Source organism: Nycticebus coucang, chromosome 5 (genome assembly GCF_027406575.1).
Source record: "Nycticebus coucang isolate mNycCou1 chromosome 5, mNycCou1.pri, whole genome shotgun sequence".
In the NCBI taxonomy this organism is placed as follows: Eukaryota; Metazoa; Chordata; class Mammalia; order Primates; family Lorisidae; genus Nycticebus; species Nycticebus coucang.
The window spans coordinates 644,339-660,149 of NC_069784.1; the positions used below are offsets into that span (position 1 = coordinate 644,339).

Genomic DNA, 15,811 nt, shown 5'->3' on the forward strand with positions numbered 1-15,811 from the left:
AGCACCATCACACACCACAGGACCATGACACACCACAGGATGGTGCACAGACTCACCTCCAGCTGGGGCAGCGAAGGGCCAAGGGAGACATCCAGGACACCTGAAGGGGCCTTGAAAACTGCAGAATTTTGACAGAGAGCATGATGCACAGGCAAAGTGCATTAAAAAAGGAGAATGTGGGAAAGCATGGAAACATCTGAGACTTGAATGCAAACTAATGGATAATCTATTTTGGCTTAGAAGGAAGGAAAGAAATAGAACAAGCCAGAAAGGAAATTGAGGTCTTACCACAGGGAGCCTTGACTCTTCTATGGACAACAGGGTCTTCTAAAGCCTGAGTCAAGATTGCACAATTCAGTGAGACTGGGAGGACGGGGAGAGGCTGGAAGCAGCAACACTAGATTGAAGACAACTGCGTCACCCACTGAAGGAGCCAGAACAGAGGCTGCCCCAGTGGGACCTCCCATCTGCCACAGTGGGACCCGCACCTGCTGCAGTGGGACCTGCACCTATCACAGTGAGACCCACACCTACCACAGTTGAGACCCACACCTACCACGGTGAGACCCACACCTACCACAGTGGGACCCGCACCTGCCACAGTGGGACCCGCACCTACCACAGTGAGACCCACACCTATCACAGTGGGACCCGCACCTGCCGCAGTGAGAACCACACCTACCACAGTGGGACCCGCACCTGCTGCAGTGGGACCCGCATCTATCACAGTGAGACCCACACCTACCACAATTGAGACTCACACCTACCACAGTGAGACCCACACCTACCACAGTGGGACCCACACCTACCACAGTGGGATCTCCCACCTGCCACATTGGGGCCTGCACCTGCCACAGTGGGACCCACACCTGCCACAGTTGAGACCCACACCTACCACAGTGAGACCCACACCTACCACAGTGGGATCTCCCACCTGCCACATTGGGGCCTGCACCTGCCACAGTGGGACCCACACCTGCCACAGTGGGGCCTGCACCTGCCACAGTAGGACTTGCACCTGCCACAGTGGGACCCGCACCTGCCGCAGTGCGACCCGCACCTGCCACAGTGGGGCCTGCACCTGCCACAGTGAGACCCACACCTGCCACAGTGGGACCCGCACCTGCCACAGTGGGGCCTGCACCTGCCACAGTGGGGCCTGCACCTGCCACAGTGGGACCTGAACCTGCTGCAGGGCGACCCACACCTGCCACAGTGGGGCCTGGACCTGCCACAATGGGACTAGGAGAAAACCAAGGTGCCAAACACCAGGAAGGGAGCACTAAGGGGCCTGGTGATATATGGGATGTGGGACAGAAAAGCAAAGGGCAAGTCAGGAGGAGTCTAAGGTGAGGTCAGCAAACTGCAGCCTGCAAGCCACACCTAGTCTGGTGCCCACTTTGCACAGCCAATAAGCTAACACATGTTTGCATTTTTAAATGGTTGGGGGGAAAAAATAATATTGTGTAGCAAGTGGAAATAGAAATGTCAGCGTCCACACATACGAAGCATTACTGGAACACGGCCATACCACTGGTTTACACATCATCCCTGTCAGCCCTCGTGCCTCACAGTGAATACCCCACTGATGGGGCTGCACAGCCTGCAATGCTGAAAACAGCCAGCACCTCTCCCATCACAGGAAGTTTCCAGACTGCTGGTCTCAGGTTTTGAGGATGGTGGGAGGAAATGGTATTAAGAAAAACAGAGAAATCATTCATCAGTATGATGAGTGTCAGAAAGAGAGACGATAGCAATTTGAGAGCAGTTAAATAGGAGTGTCAACAAGACAGCCAGGTCAGGGGCCAGGTGGAGAGTCCACCCTGAAGCCAGAGCCTGAGCTCCACCCTCTGCCTAGCCCATTCTTCCTCCAGACCAGCGCACACCCCAGCCCTATTCACCACTCACCTTCCAGGGCTGAGCTGAAATGTCGCCTCCTCAGGAAAGCGGCCTCTTTCTGGCTGACCTAAGAATTCTCTACCCACACCTAATTTTCCCCATTGCACTTGTCACCACCTAAAATTATTTTGAAACTCTCTTACATCTTAGAATCTTAGCTCCTTCTGGCACAAGCCTTTCTCTCCAGTTTCCTGGTGTTCCCAGCACCTTAAGGAGCACATGAATCTGCACAGCTAGTGTTTGGGGAGGTGGGGAGCAGAGAGGAAGGGACATAAATACAAAGGGCAACTGGAGCGCAGGCAATAGCATCAGCAGAATTTCAGGAACAGATGAGATTCACCACTGACAGAGCTTAGGAAAGTCTCCACTGGGGGCAGGGAGAGGCCCCAAAAAGAGAACAGAGAGGCAGAAGGAAGTACTGTGTCTCAGAAGCCAGATGACAGGGGGTTCTGCGGCAAGGGGGGTTTTAGCAGCATGAAATTGTTTTAGATAACAGAGCAGAAAAAAATGTCTTAAAATATGACAGCAAGAAGGTCAGCTGTGACCTCAAGGAAGCCAGTCTGCAAAGGGTTAAAGAATAAGTGGGTGGGCTGGGTGCGGTGGCTCACACCTGTAATCTCAGCACTCTGGGAAGCAGAGGTGGGTGGATCCCTTGAGCTCAGGAGTTTGAGACCAGCCTGAGCAAGATAGATGTTGGTCTCTACTAAAAATAGATAATTTAGCCGGCTTCCTCGGGGTAGGTGCCTATAGTCCCAGCTACTCCCACTACTCAGAGTGAGATTCTGTCTCAAAAAAACAAATAATAAAAACAAGTCTGGAGGCTGAGGCAGGTGGATTGTTTGAGCTCAGGCGTTTGAGACCAGCTTGAGCAAGAGTGAGACCCAGTCGCTTAAAAAAAAAAAAAAAAAAAGTCAGGCATTGTGGAAGGCGCCTATAGTCCCAGCCACTTGGGAGGCGAAGGTAAGAGAATTGTTCAAGCCCAAGAGTTTGAGGTTGAGATTGTTGTGAGCTATGACACAACAGCACTACCCAGGCCGACAGAGTAAGACTGTGCCTCAAAAAAAATAAAAAGGAGGAGGAGAAGCGTGAGGGAGGAAGTGACTGGGTGGGAGGAAGTGACGGGGAAGGAGACAGGAGAGGAAGAGGCAGCAGCTGGGGGCTAGGGTCTTTCTTTTTTTCCTATAGGACCCAAATCCCATAAAAGCCTCAACTTCCCCTACTATAGGCATCCTCAACCTTTTGGCACCAGGGACCATTTTCATAAAAAGCAATTTTTCCAGGGACTGGGGTTTCAGAGTGGGGAACTTGATACCAGTCTGCCAGCAATTGGTTTATTACAGTCTCTGCAGTCAGACCTCTGTGCTAATGAGAATCCGAATCTGCAGCCGCTCCCAGCTCTGGCATCACCTTCTCAGCTCCCCTCACACCATCAGGCATTAGATTCTCATGAGGAGCCGCAGCCTAGATCCCTCTGTGATCCCTCAGACAACAGAGACCCCTCGCACAGCCTGGATCCCTCAGACAACTGAGACCCCTCGCACAGCCTGGATCCCTCAGACAACTGAGACCCCTCGCACAGCCTGGATCCCTCAGACAACCGAGACCCCTCGCACAGCCTGGATCCCTCAGACAACAGAGACCCCTCGCACAGCCTGGATCCCTCAGACAACAGAGACCCCTCGCACAGCCTGGATCCCTGGCACACAGTTTGCACCAGGGCTGAAGCTCCTGTGAGAATCTAATGCTGCCCTGACCTGACAGGAGGCGGAGCCTGGCAGTGATGTGAGGATGGGGAGTGGCTGTGAATACAGGTGATTTAAGAATCCAGCTGAGGCAGTGCCTATGGCTCAAAGGGGTGGGGCGCCGGCCCCACATGCCAGAGGTGGCAGGTTCAAACCCAGCCCTGGCCAGAAACTGAAAAACAAAAAAAAAAAAAAACAATACAGGTGAGCTAAGAATACAGGTGAAGCTTTGACCCCCCCTCCCCTCCTGTGGCCCAGTTCCTAATAGGGTACAGACCAGTTGAGGGGCCAGAAGGGAACATGAGGACCACGACCCTACTACCTTCCAAGGCTGTCTGATCATGTCCCGCCTGCCTCCCCAGCTGCATCTTTGTTCCCTCTGCACCTACCGTGGGGTGCTGGTCCCACTGCAGGTCTTCACACAGGCCATCCCCTCTGTCTGGATGACCTCCTCACCGTCAGGGAGCTGCTGACTCTTTCACTCTTCAGATTCCAAAGCACAAAGACACATTCCAGAGACCCCCTTTTCTTACTGCTCCCACCTCTGCTTCATAACAAACTAAACAACTCTCCTGGGACTCAGTATAACTGTATAAATAGTAATAGCATTGCTGAACTGTTGTCTTTTCTATTATCAAGGAAACTCTCTGAGAGCAGAAGCCAAGCCTATCCCATCCTCACATATATGTGATCTACAGACAGATGGTGAAGAAAGGAATAAATATGAAAACCTGAGAGCATTTTGGTCTCAAATAGCTTGTGCATCACCAGTGGCCTACTTCTAAATCCACATCGAGTGGGCTGTGCATTTATGTTCAGGCCGATCTGACTTCCTCTGACCTCCTCCTACTTCCAACCTGCCTTAGCGAATGATCATTCTAAACAAGTACAAAGATGACCTTCTCTGGAGTTGCCACCATACATCAAATGATTTTCCCAGTAAGATAACTGACATACAGCGATTAGAGGACCGGTCTAAAGTTTCACAGAATGGCTTTACCTGAACAAAATCAGTTAGAATATTAAATTTAGGCATTATGCATATTATTTTTTCTCGTCTACATGATGTAAATTAATGCTAAGACAGGTCTGCAGGTGTACTCAGCAAAAGATGCACTGCACCTCTTTACAATATGAATTGCACCTGTCTGTGAGCACTGCCAAACTGTTTCATAACAGGATTTCTCTCTGGGAGGATGTACATTTGGTATTGTTTTTTCTTGAGTTTTTTTTTTCTCTTACTATAACATAAAACATTATTTAAATTCTACTAATTGAAAAAGTGCTATAAATTACAGCCTTGCTGTGGCATGAGCACATTAATTCAGTGAGCAAGCCACAAATGTAATAGTGCTTAATTAACGGGCTGTTGCCAGCTCTGAGGCCCTTAAGCCACTCAGAAAGAATACCAGAAACAAACAGGGGGTGCAGTGATGACAAACCATTGTAGTCTACGTCTTACTTAGATACTCAGACTGATCTGAGTTACCCAATGTACTGGAAATAACAGTCCTAAGTTTATTTTTTAAATACTTATAGGTGGGCCAGGCACAGTGGCTCACACCTGTAATCCCAGCACTCTGGGAGGCTGAGGAAGATGTATTGCTTGAGCTCAGGAGTTTGAGACTAGCCCTAGAAAAAGCGGGACCCTGGCTCCACTAAAAAGAGAAAAGGAAAAAAAAAAACTAATCTGGCATTGTGGTGCTGGCGCCTGTAGTCCCACCTACTCAGGAGGCTGAGTGAGGCAGGAAGATCACTTGAGTCTAAGAGTTTGAAGTTGCTGTGAGCTATGACTCCATCACACTCTAGCCAGGGCAACAGAGTGAGACTGTGTTTCAATCAGTTGAGGTCAGCCTTTCCCCGAGTGGAGGTGGACTTTCCTACCCATCATCCCCCCACATATCAAATCAGGGAACTTTGCTGTCTCTCTCACGCTATGGTAGGAAAACCAGGAAAGCTGCAGCTAACTATTCTGCTATCAAAGCACACGGAGTGAGAACCATGTCGAGAGCTCTCTTCCACCCATGTGCAGCTACTGTTCCTGAGATGGTACGACGGCCAGCCCAAGATACCTGTCCAACAAAGATATCACTAAGAAAGAAATAAATTTAAAATATTTAAAAATATACACCTATGATTAGGAGAAAGGGCCAACTCTTCATATTTGGGGTAAAATCTTGCTTGAGGGGACTTGGCGCCTATGGCTCAAGCGGCTAAGGCGCCAGCCACATACACCTGAGCTGGCGGGTTAGAATCCAGCCCGGGCCCTGCCAAACAACAATGATGGTTGCAACATTGTGGCAGGCACCTATAGTCCCAGCTACTTGGGAGGCGGAGGCAGAAGAATCGCTTGAGTCCAGGAGTTGGAGGTTGCTGTGAGCTGTGATGCCACGGCACTCTACCCAGGGCGACAGCTTGAGGCTCTGTCTCAAAAAAAAAAATCTTGCTTGAGGGAAGCTAAACATGTATATAGAAATAGAATAGCATTTAGTGAAAACTGGACATATATTTGAGAGTTCCTTTCAACTCTTACAATTCCTTAGTCACAAAATTCCCAGGTATATTACCTGACTTACAAGATTTTAAATTTCTACAAAAGTCTGAAGACAGCCTTTACAAATAGTGCACCATTTAAACTGATTCAGCAGGGGCAACACAGGATCTTACAATGAACTTCTCAGAAAGTCGAACACATTCGTACTGAATTATCTCCCTTGGATGGCACTGAAAGTTAAATAAAAGCCCTCTGTTACTCATTTTTTCCTTGAAAACAGTAAAATCTAATTTATCTAGAACTTTTAGTACTGTCTACATAATATACTCTACTAGATTTGAAAAGCTGCCTTCTTTAAGCATCTAAACTTTTCTGATTTACCTACCTCTAATTGAAGCCTTTGTAATATAGAATATATCCACTACATTCAGAGCATATCTGCTACATTCAGAGCATACCTGCTCCATTCAGAGCATACCCGCTCCATACAGAAAATATACCCTACATACAAACATATCCCCTATATACAGGACATATCACCTATATACAGGACATATCTCCTACATACAGGACATATCACCTTATACAGGACATATCCCATATATACAGAACATATCTGCTACCTAAAAAACATATCTGCTGGGCGGCACCTGTGGCTCAAAGGGTTAGGGCGCTGGCCTCATATGCCAGAGGTGGCAGTTTCAAACCCAGCCCCGGCCAAAAACTGAAAAAAAAACAAAAAAAAAACAAAAACATACCTGCTACTCTTTGCTTTGCATCTGTCAGATGGCACGTGCCTACCATTTAAAAACATTCTGAATAAAATTTTAAGTTTTTTATAAAAACAAAGCATATTTACTGATTTTTTTTTTAAATATATAATAGCTAGCACATCCTTAGCTCATACCACGTGTCTGTGGAGTCCCTCGATCTCCAGACACCCTCAGAGGCAGGTACTGTCTTTACCGTCATTCTATGGACAAGGACATGGCATAATGTGCTCAGGTGCTTACAGCCAGGATCAAACCCAACTCCAAAACCAGAGTATCAGAGCCAAGGAAAAGTAAGGATGAAATACAATAAATCTGTTTTCCACCTCTAGATGTCAGACGACCTGACGCGGTCTCCTGGCTGGGTTCATCTATCACCCACTGTACACAGAGCCACAGCACCTCCTTCCAGGTTCCACAAAGGCAGATTTTCTTGCAGAACACAAGCAACTCTGCCTGCAGGGTCAGGGCAAAAACTCCCTGCAGGTTTTCATTCTGAAGAAAACATGGTCTTTGAATTTCTCCTGGAGAAACTCTGACAGCAGCTTCTCAGCCGGCCCCAGGCCCCACCTGCACACCTCCCGAGCCGAAGCTGCCCTTTCTTCTGGAGATGTGACCTTTCAGCCACAGCAGTCTTGCTCCGCCACTCCACCTCTTCTCAACGGCTTGGTCCTTGTTGCCAGTACTGGTTACCACCCTGCACTGTGACAGTGACAACTGCCAGGGTGTTTACAGCAGTGTCTGCCCTCTACCAAATGCCCCAGATTTTCTCACTTTTGAGTTATGGTTCTGCTTTTCATAAACCAGTAGAAACTTCTCATTCACATCGAAGATAAAAATTAACATTCACGCCTCTGAGAATGCTCCTTCCTGTATTCAACTACTTTGCAACTCCTATCTCTTAGATTTTCTGTATTTAATTTTTGAATGACTTGAAAACCAGTTAGAGTCTGTTAGACAAACTGTCAAAAAATTCTTTACAAATTAAAAGCAAGTCAAAGTAGATTTTACTCCACCATAGGGAGAGCCTATATGGACTTCATCTCTTTTGGCTCTAAGCCTCCAACTGTGGGCCATGGCCCAGTAAGCAGGAGTGAGTATGTGGGAGCTGGAGAAGCTTCACCTGTACTCACAGCTGCTTCCCATCACTCACATCACTGCCTGAGTTCCACCTCCTTTCAGAAGGCAATGACATTAGATTCTCACAGGATCTCAAACCCTTGCTGCAAACTGCGTATGTGAGGGATCCAAGCTGTGTGAGTGATCCAAGCTATGTGAGGAACCTAGGCTGCATGAGGGATCCAGGCTGTGTGAGGGATCTAGGTTGCCTGAGGAATCTAGGCTACATGAGGGATCTGGGCTGTGTGAGGGACCCAGGCTGCCCGAGGGATCCAGACTGTATGAGGGATCTAAGCTGTGCAAGGAATGCAGGTTGTGCAAGGGATCAAGGCTGTGCGAGGTGTCCAGGCTGTGTGAGGGATCTAGGCTGTGCGCGGGACCTAGGCTGTGCAGGGGACCTAGGCTGTATGAGGGATGTAGGCTGGGTTAGGGATATAGGCTATGGAGGGGACCTAGGCTGTGCAGGGGACCTAGGCTGTGCAGGAGACCTAGGCTATGTGAGGGATCTAGGCTGTGAGGGATCTAGGCTGTGCAGGAGACCTAGGTTGTGCAGGGGACCTAGGCTGGGTGAGGGATCTAGACTATACAAGAGGATCCAGGCTGTGTGAGTGATCTAGGCTATCTGAGGGATCTAGACTGTGTGAGGGAGCTAAAATGAGGTTCCTCATGAGAATCTAATGCCTAATGGTGTCAGGCAAGCTGAGGAGGTGATTCCAGTGCTAGGAACAGCTGCAACAGATTCTCATTAGCAGAGAGGTCTGACTACACAGAGACCATAATAAACCAATTGCTTTACAGACTCACATCAAAACCACTCCTCCAAATCCCATCCTTGCAAAAAGTGTCCTCCATGATACTGGTCCCTGGTGCCAAAAAGGTTATAAGCCTTTCCTGTTTCCTGGCTGTCTTCTGGGTGGTTGGTAAGTGGCGGCAAAATAGTTATTTCCTGTGACAGAAGGAGGACAGATCAGTTCAGTGGTCAGAGGAAGCTCCCTCCACACAGTGGCAGACCTTCAGTTCCTCCATTTGCTGAGAGGTTATTCTCGAGCTCAGAAACTTCAAATGGCTCCTCATTCTACACAGACCACAGTCCCTGACCACACACTCCTCACAGGCTTGTGGGAAGAGCCACCATCTTTACAGTCTGGCCCCAGCCCACATGTCCAGCTTCCCCTCCTGCCACTCCCTCCCAGGCAGACCCTGCTCCAGCCTGGAGGCTGCTCACAAGCCCACGTCTGTGTCTCTGCCCAGACCGCATCTGTGCCCAGACTTCCTGCCCATTCTGAAACCAGGAGCTCCTACACACTCCTCAAGGCCCGACTTACGTGAAGCCCCTTCAAAAGCATTTGACAAGGGCTCTAAGCAGGGTTAGTTCTGGTCAGGGCACCAGTGTCCTTAACTCCAAACTCTTCCCCAACATCACCCACACTGTGCTCCGGCTACACACAGCAAGCTACCACACATAAACTGTGTCCCACCACCTGCCAGGCACTCCACAGGTTCGGAAGGGATGTTTGTGTACACAGTGAATTAATTAATCTGTAACATAACAAAAGAAAGAAAACAAAAAGGAAGCTACTTCACAGGAGTTTCCTGATAGCTTCTAGGAAACATCCCATAATCACAAAGCAGGATTTGCTCACTTGCATGTATATACTTTGCAACTATGAAACTCTGAACTGCACAGGGCTTCAACCAGGTCTTAAATTCTACGACAGAGATTTTTGCCCATTTTGTTCTGTTCAGTTTCTTGCCTCTCTGAGACTCACTGCAAGAGTTTAGCAAGTATTTAATGAACGAACAAACGAACAAAATGCTGTGTGAATATTACTGCTCAGTAAACTGAGTTACCACAGATCAAAAATACCCCAAATAACAGTTCTGCCTTCTGGCCAGAGGAGACATAAAAGAAACTTTCCTTTGACTTCTAAAGCAGGTCTTGTTTCCAGACTGGGCAGTTCACTCAGAGCACCAAGGAAGAATTGTGCCCATTGCCAGCTGCAAAGAATCACAGGTCCTAAAATCTTAAAGTGAAGGTATCACGGAAATGAGCTTAATGTTTTAGGCTTTCTTGTTGCCTCAAATTGACAAAATGCTGATGTGCTTTAGAGGGACGAATGCTCACAGGGATCGGTTTCCTGCCCCTGAAACCCAGTCACTTCAACACAGCAGCTGTTTAAGATTCCACATTAGCAGAGAGTTTATGAGACAGGAAGCATCAGCGGCACACCTAGCTGACAGCAGGGGGAGAGAGGTGGGGAGCAGGGTGGGGGAGTGTAGGGAAGGGCAGGGGGTGCAGGGGAGGTAGGGGGAGTAAGGGGGCAAAGGGGTGTAGGAGCAGCAGGGGGAGAAGGGAGCAGGGGATGGGAGGGGAGGGCAGAGGGTGGGGGTGGAGAGGGCAGGGACTCAGGGGGGAGCAGGGGATGGGAGGGGAGGGCAGGGACTCAGGGGGGAGCAGGGGATGGGAGGGGAGGGCAGGGACTCAGGGGGGAGCAGGGGATGGGAGGGGAGGGCAGGGACTCAGGGGGGAGCAGGGGATGGGAGGGGAGGGCAGGGACTCAGGGGGAGCAGGGGATGGGAGGGGAGGGCAGGGACTCAGGGGGGAGCAGGGGATGGGAGGGGAGGGCAGGGACTCAGGGGGAGCAGGGGATGGGAGGGGAGGGCAGGGACTCAGGGGGGAGCAGGGGATGGGAGGGGAGGGCAGGGACTCAGGGGGGAGCAGGGGATGGGAGGGGAGGGCAGGGACTCAGGGGGAGCAGGGGATGGGAGAGGAGGGCAGGGACTCAGGGGGGAGCAGGGGATGGGAGGGGAGGGCAGGGACTCAGGGGGGAGCAGGGGATGGGAGGGGAGGGCAGGGACTCAGGGGGAGCAGGGGATGGGAGGGGAGGGCAGGGACTCAGGGGGGAGCAGGGGATGGGAGGGGAGGGCAGGGACTCAGGGGGGAGCAGGGGATGGGAGGGGAGGGCAGGGACTCAGGGGGGAGCAGGGGATGGGAGGGGAGGGCAGGGACTCAGGGGGAGCAGGGGATGGGTGGAGAGGGCAGGGACTCAGGGGGGAGCAGGGGATGGGAGGGGAGGGCAGGGACTCAGGGGGAGCAGGGGATGGGTGGAGAGGGCAGGGACTCAGGGGGGAGCAGGGGATGGGAGGGGAGGGCAGGGACTCAGGGGGAGCAGCAGGCAGAGAGGAAGCAACAAGCCAGCCCAAAAGTCGGCTGGGAAGTTAGAAAGAAAAGAAGAAAAACAATAAACCAATTTCTTCAATGCCTGCTGTAGTGTAATTTACCCTTCATCATAATCATTAAAAAAGAGAAAACCAAGGGGCGGCGCCTGTGGCTCAAAGGAGTAGGGCTAGGCCCCATATACCGGAGGTGGTGGGTTCGAACCCAGCCCAGCCAAAAACTGCAATAAATAAATAAATAATAGTTTTAAAAAGAGAGAGAGAAAGAAAACAAAGGGTATAAAAACAAGAAGCACCTTCCTTGCTCACCAGCCACTCTCCCCTCTTCCATCATTAATTCTCCCAATTTCAACCCCTCTCAGAGAAAAGAAATAGTGGAAAATGTGAGTGTTCTCACATGGGACAGGGAAGAGGATTGAGCAGCTTTCTCCCTCTCCTTCCTACTTGCCTGAATTTTCTAGTTTTCCCACAAAGAGTTTTCCGTCTTGTTATAATAGGAAAATAATCTTTATAGTTAAAGAAATTATAGAGCTAAAAGTTTATGTTCTGACAATAAGAAAACTAAGTAAGCTAAGTAAGTCCTTTAACTCAAAAATGACTAACAAAAAATTCAATACTATCACACCATCCATTCAACACACTGCCTCAGCCCCTCCTCAAACAGCAGCACATCTATAGTAATAATTCACTCATTAAAATGTCTTCATAACAGTTACAATTCGCATACCCTTCACATTTTATATGCATTATTTACCTGATACTTTTACTTCCATTACACAGATGAGGAAAACAAGCACCTGAAATGAAACAAGTGGCCATGACAGTAGCCCAGATTCCTCACCCAGTATTCTAAAACGGTCTCTAAACCAGGGCCCTGCTGAAATTCTGAGCCAGATAATTCTTTGCTGGCTGGGATGGAAGGGGAGGAGGCTTCCTCTACATACGGGATGTTCAAGCAGCATCCTTAGCCTCTACCCAGTAGCAGCATCATCCCCTCCCCAAGATGTAAAGACAAAAACAAAAAAAAAACCCGCATGGTCTTGCAGAGCCTGCAAAGCTCCCTCTAGCACTTGTGTCCTGTGACAGGCTCCAAACTCCATTGAGCCCCAGTAAACCACAGGGCATCTGATGCACCTTGCTCAGCAAGGCTCAGTTAATTAACCAATTCCCCATCCACGTAAAACAATTTCTTTAAACATTAACGTGAACTAGAAAAATTTATTGGCATAAATATTCACATCTCAGGCAATAAATTTTCTAAAAGCGTATCATTATCTCATTAGGACATGATAAAAATATACAAAATGATATGTGTGTTTAGGGAGAAAAAAATAAGATGAATCTGAGAGTTAGAAACACAGACCTTGGTCTTTGCTAAGCCTCATTAAAGTGCTACCTACTGTTGTCTCTGTACAGTGGGTAGAACGGCACACCTCCTCAGCTTGTGCTTCAGTTGGAGGACAGCATTAGCCAGGCTGACAGGAAGGCTGTCCCAGTTACAACAAATTGGAATGGAGTTCTATTGCAATTATTCTACCCATGTGTAACATGTGTCCTCTACTACCATCCCCAGTGGTAGTAAACAGCACATTGTGGAAGGCTGGAGGGTGAGCTGCTGTACTCAGTGTCACGCTGCAATCCTAGAAATGAAAAAAATACGGTTTTGTGTGTAGCTATTTAGAGAAACGGAGGTAAGGTAACAGTGGAAGTGTTCAGTGGACATGCCATATACGAGTGCGATGACGTTAGGATTATTCTAGTCACACTGTCCGCAATCGCTCAGGCACGACGCTCTGCGCGATCAGGCTCCGAACCCAGCAGATGTCTCTCCACACTACCAAGCAGACGGCCTGGTGCCCGGTGGTGTCCACTGCCCTTCCCCACCAGGTACACAAAGCACATTGATCCTTCCACTGAAACGACCCCCTGGTTCTGGACATCAGAGCCACGGAAAGCAAAAGACAGAACACAACGGGTCTGGGAAGGGGAGGACAAAGACTTAGTACAAAGTGCTCATGCTAAAAAGTCTTTCTCCACTGCGCGTTATGCCCATGCATAACTCGAATCTTTTCTTAAATAAAAAAATCCAACCACCAAAGACTCCATGATCACATATAATTTTCTTACACTACAGTCATCATTTAAGTACCCAAGGTTTTTAATGCTCTCCTTCCCAAAAGAAGAAATGTTAATTTTCTACCACTATAAACTCCGGCCTAAAAGAAAAACCCTGGGGGGTATGAGCAGGGGGTGTTAATCCTCACTGTGCCGCCTCCAACCCCGAGCGGCAGGTAGCGCGCAGCCAGGAACGCACAGGAAACCATAAAGGATGCGCCCTCGGAAGAGGCGTACACACACCGGCACTAACCGTACCCTTCATCTACAGAAGTGCCTTCATAAACACACACTCAAGAAGCTCGCATCTCCGGGACCCCGCAGAGCGACTTCAGAGTGGTCACTAGCTCTTCGGACCCGGCGTCCGCATCTGATGCTCCGGGTCGGCGGCCGCACGGGTCAGGGGAGCCACCCTGGGGCAAAGCCTGCCGCAGTTTCAGTTTGCCCGGCCACTCCCGGCAGGATTCGCAATTCCTCGGATACTTCTTACTGTTCCCCTCGCCCAGGGTCGCCTTTCCACTTCTTGCCAACTACCTGGGGTCAGGGTCCTCCCGACCCTACGCGCGAGGGGCGTCCTGGACCTATCGGATGCCCACCCCTCCCAGAACTTTTCCTGGCCGAAATGGCAAGGGAGGGGGCGACACTCAGCCTACACCCAGTGGCCAGAAAAACAGTATTTCTTCTCGCCCCGCCCCACTCCTGCCAGGCGCTGGCGGTCAAGTTCGCTGTGCCGCGAGCGAGGGACCTCAGCCTCCGGCCCGCCGCGTCCCGGGAGGCATAAACAGGATGTCGGCCGCGCTCCGGGTGTCTAAGAAGCCTGGCCCGGCGCCCTGGGGGTGGGGGCGGGGGCGGGGGCGGCGGCCGCTCGGCCTTCCTCCTGCGGCCTGGCCCAGCTGCCCCTCACCCCCAGCCAGCTGGAAATCCCCCGCCACCCCCGCACCCGCCCCCCTCCGGCACCCTGCGCCCCCGCCCGGGTCCCGCGACGCTCCAGGAACCGCGCGGGCTGCGCCGTACCAGGACGACCGGACAGCGGCGGCCGCGCCCCCGTCCAGCGCCGGACCCCGCGCCCCTGGCGTGGACCGTGGCCGCCGCAGGCTCCTGCACACCCCGCGAGACACTCACCACTTCCGCGTGCGCGAGCGGGGCGGCTCCGGGTCGCCACGGGGTCCGGCGCGGGCGGGGGCTCGGTGGGCGGCCAGCCCCGCGGAGCCCCGCGTGCTCGCGCCCAAGGCCGAAGAGGGGCGCGGAGACCGCGATCAGGGCTGCGGGCCGGCAGGCTGTCTGCAGCTCCGGGTTACTCCGGGGCCGCCGCGGCCTGCGCTGGGCAACGCCCCGCCCCACGCCCCGCCCCGCCCCGACGTCACCGGCGGCGGCCCCGGAAAGGGGGCGGGGTCCGAGGTTCGGGCCGCAGCACCGCGGAGCCCAGACCCGGCGCCTCCAGCCAGCGCGCCCCGCCCCCATCCGGCCTCACCCCGCCCGGTCCCCGCCCGCCTCTCTGCTGTGTCTTCTAGAAACACCAGTCTGGGGAGGAGAGGCCAGCCAGCTCCGGAAGTAGCACTGTCGGGATTTGCGGTACCTCGACCTCTCCCAACTCTGGAACACCCCCCACTCCGCCGCCGCGTCTTCACGCTAGTCGATGGATAAACGCACCCCAGGCCTCCGCAGACACCTCTGCTCTCATCCCAGCCTGGTGAGAGGCGACCTTGTGCGGCGCTCCCCCAGCTTGGAGGAGTTGCTGGATCCAACCCACTCCGTACAATGCGCTCTTTAAAGGAAAAACAGCAGCAACTTATGTATAACAGCAATAAGAACATTCCTTGATACTTAATATGTGTCCATCGCTTTTCATTTTTTACTAATAATCCCCTAATGTAGGTATTATCCTTATTTTATCCATAAGGAAACAAATTAAGGCTTAAGTATCATGATTAAGGCAACATTGTAGCAAAGATTCATAAACCGTAGGCAGGCAGTCTAGGGCCAAATCCTGACAATTTTGTTTCCTAAATATCTCTGCAATCGGTTCATTTGTGTTCCAGCAACTTGCCGCACCGTCTCTCCCCTGAAGGACCTCAAAAGCTCTTAAATCATCCCTCTGCACTCACTCCAGGTCCCAATTAATTCTCCACAATGAGCTTTGGAAACTCCAAATTTGTTCCACTCCCTCCAGGGCTTTATTTATTGACTCCCCCCCTGAAAATCCTTGAATGGAGGGGCGGCGCCTGTGGCTCAGTGAGTAGGGCGCCGGCCCCATATGCCGAGGGTGGCGGGTTCAAACCCAGCCCCAGCCAAACTGCAACAAAAAATAGCCGGGCGTTGTGGCGGGCGCCTGTAGTCCCAGCTGCTCGGGAGGCTGAGGCAAGAGAATCGTGTAAGCCAAAGAGTTAGAGGTTGCTGTGAGCCATGTGACGCCACGACACTCTACCTGAGGGCGGTACAGTGAGACTCTGTCTCTACAAAAAAAAACAAAAAAAAAAAAAAAAAGAAAATCCTTG

General features: G+C 51.1%; 1 protein-coding gene across 1 annotated transcript in view; it reads right to left on the minus strand.

Annotated features, from left to right (window-relative positions):
* The window catches only part of JAK1 (Janus kinase 1), a 117,536-nt gene extending 102,868 nt beyond the window's left edge, over window positions 1-14,668 (minus strand). The window contains exon 1 of the mRNA XM_053590426.1: window positions 14,439-14,668. The gene's annotated coding sequence lies outside the window, so the exon portion shown is untranslated. The remainder of the gene's footprint in view (window positions 1-14,438) is intronic.
* Between the last annotated feature and the right edge of the window lie 1,143 nt (window positions 14,669-15,811).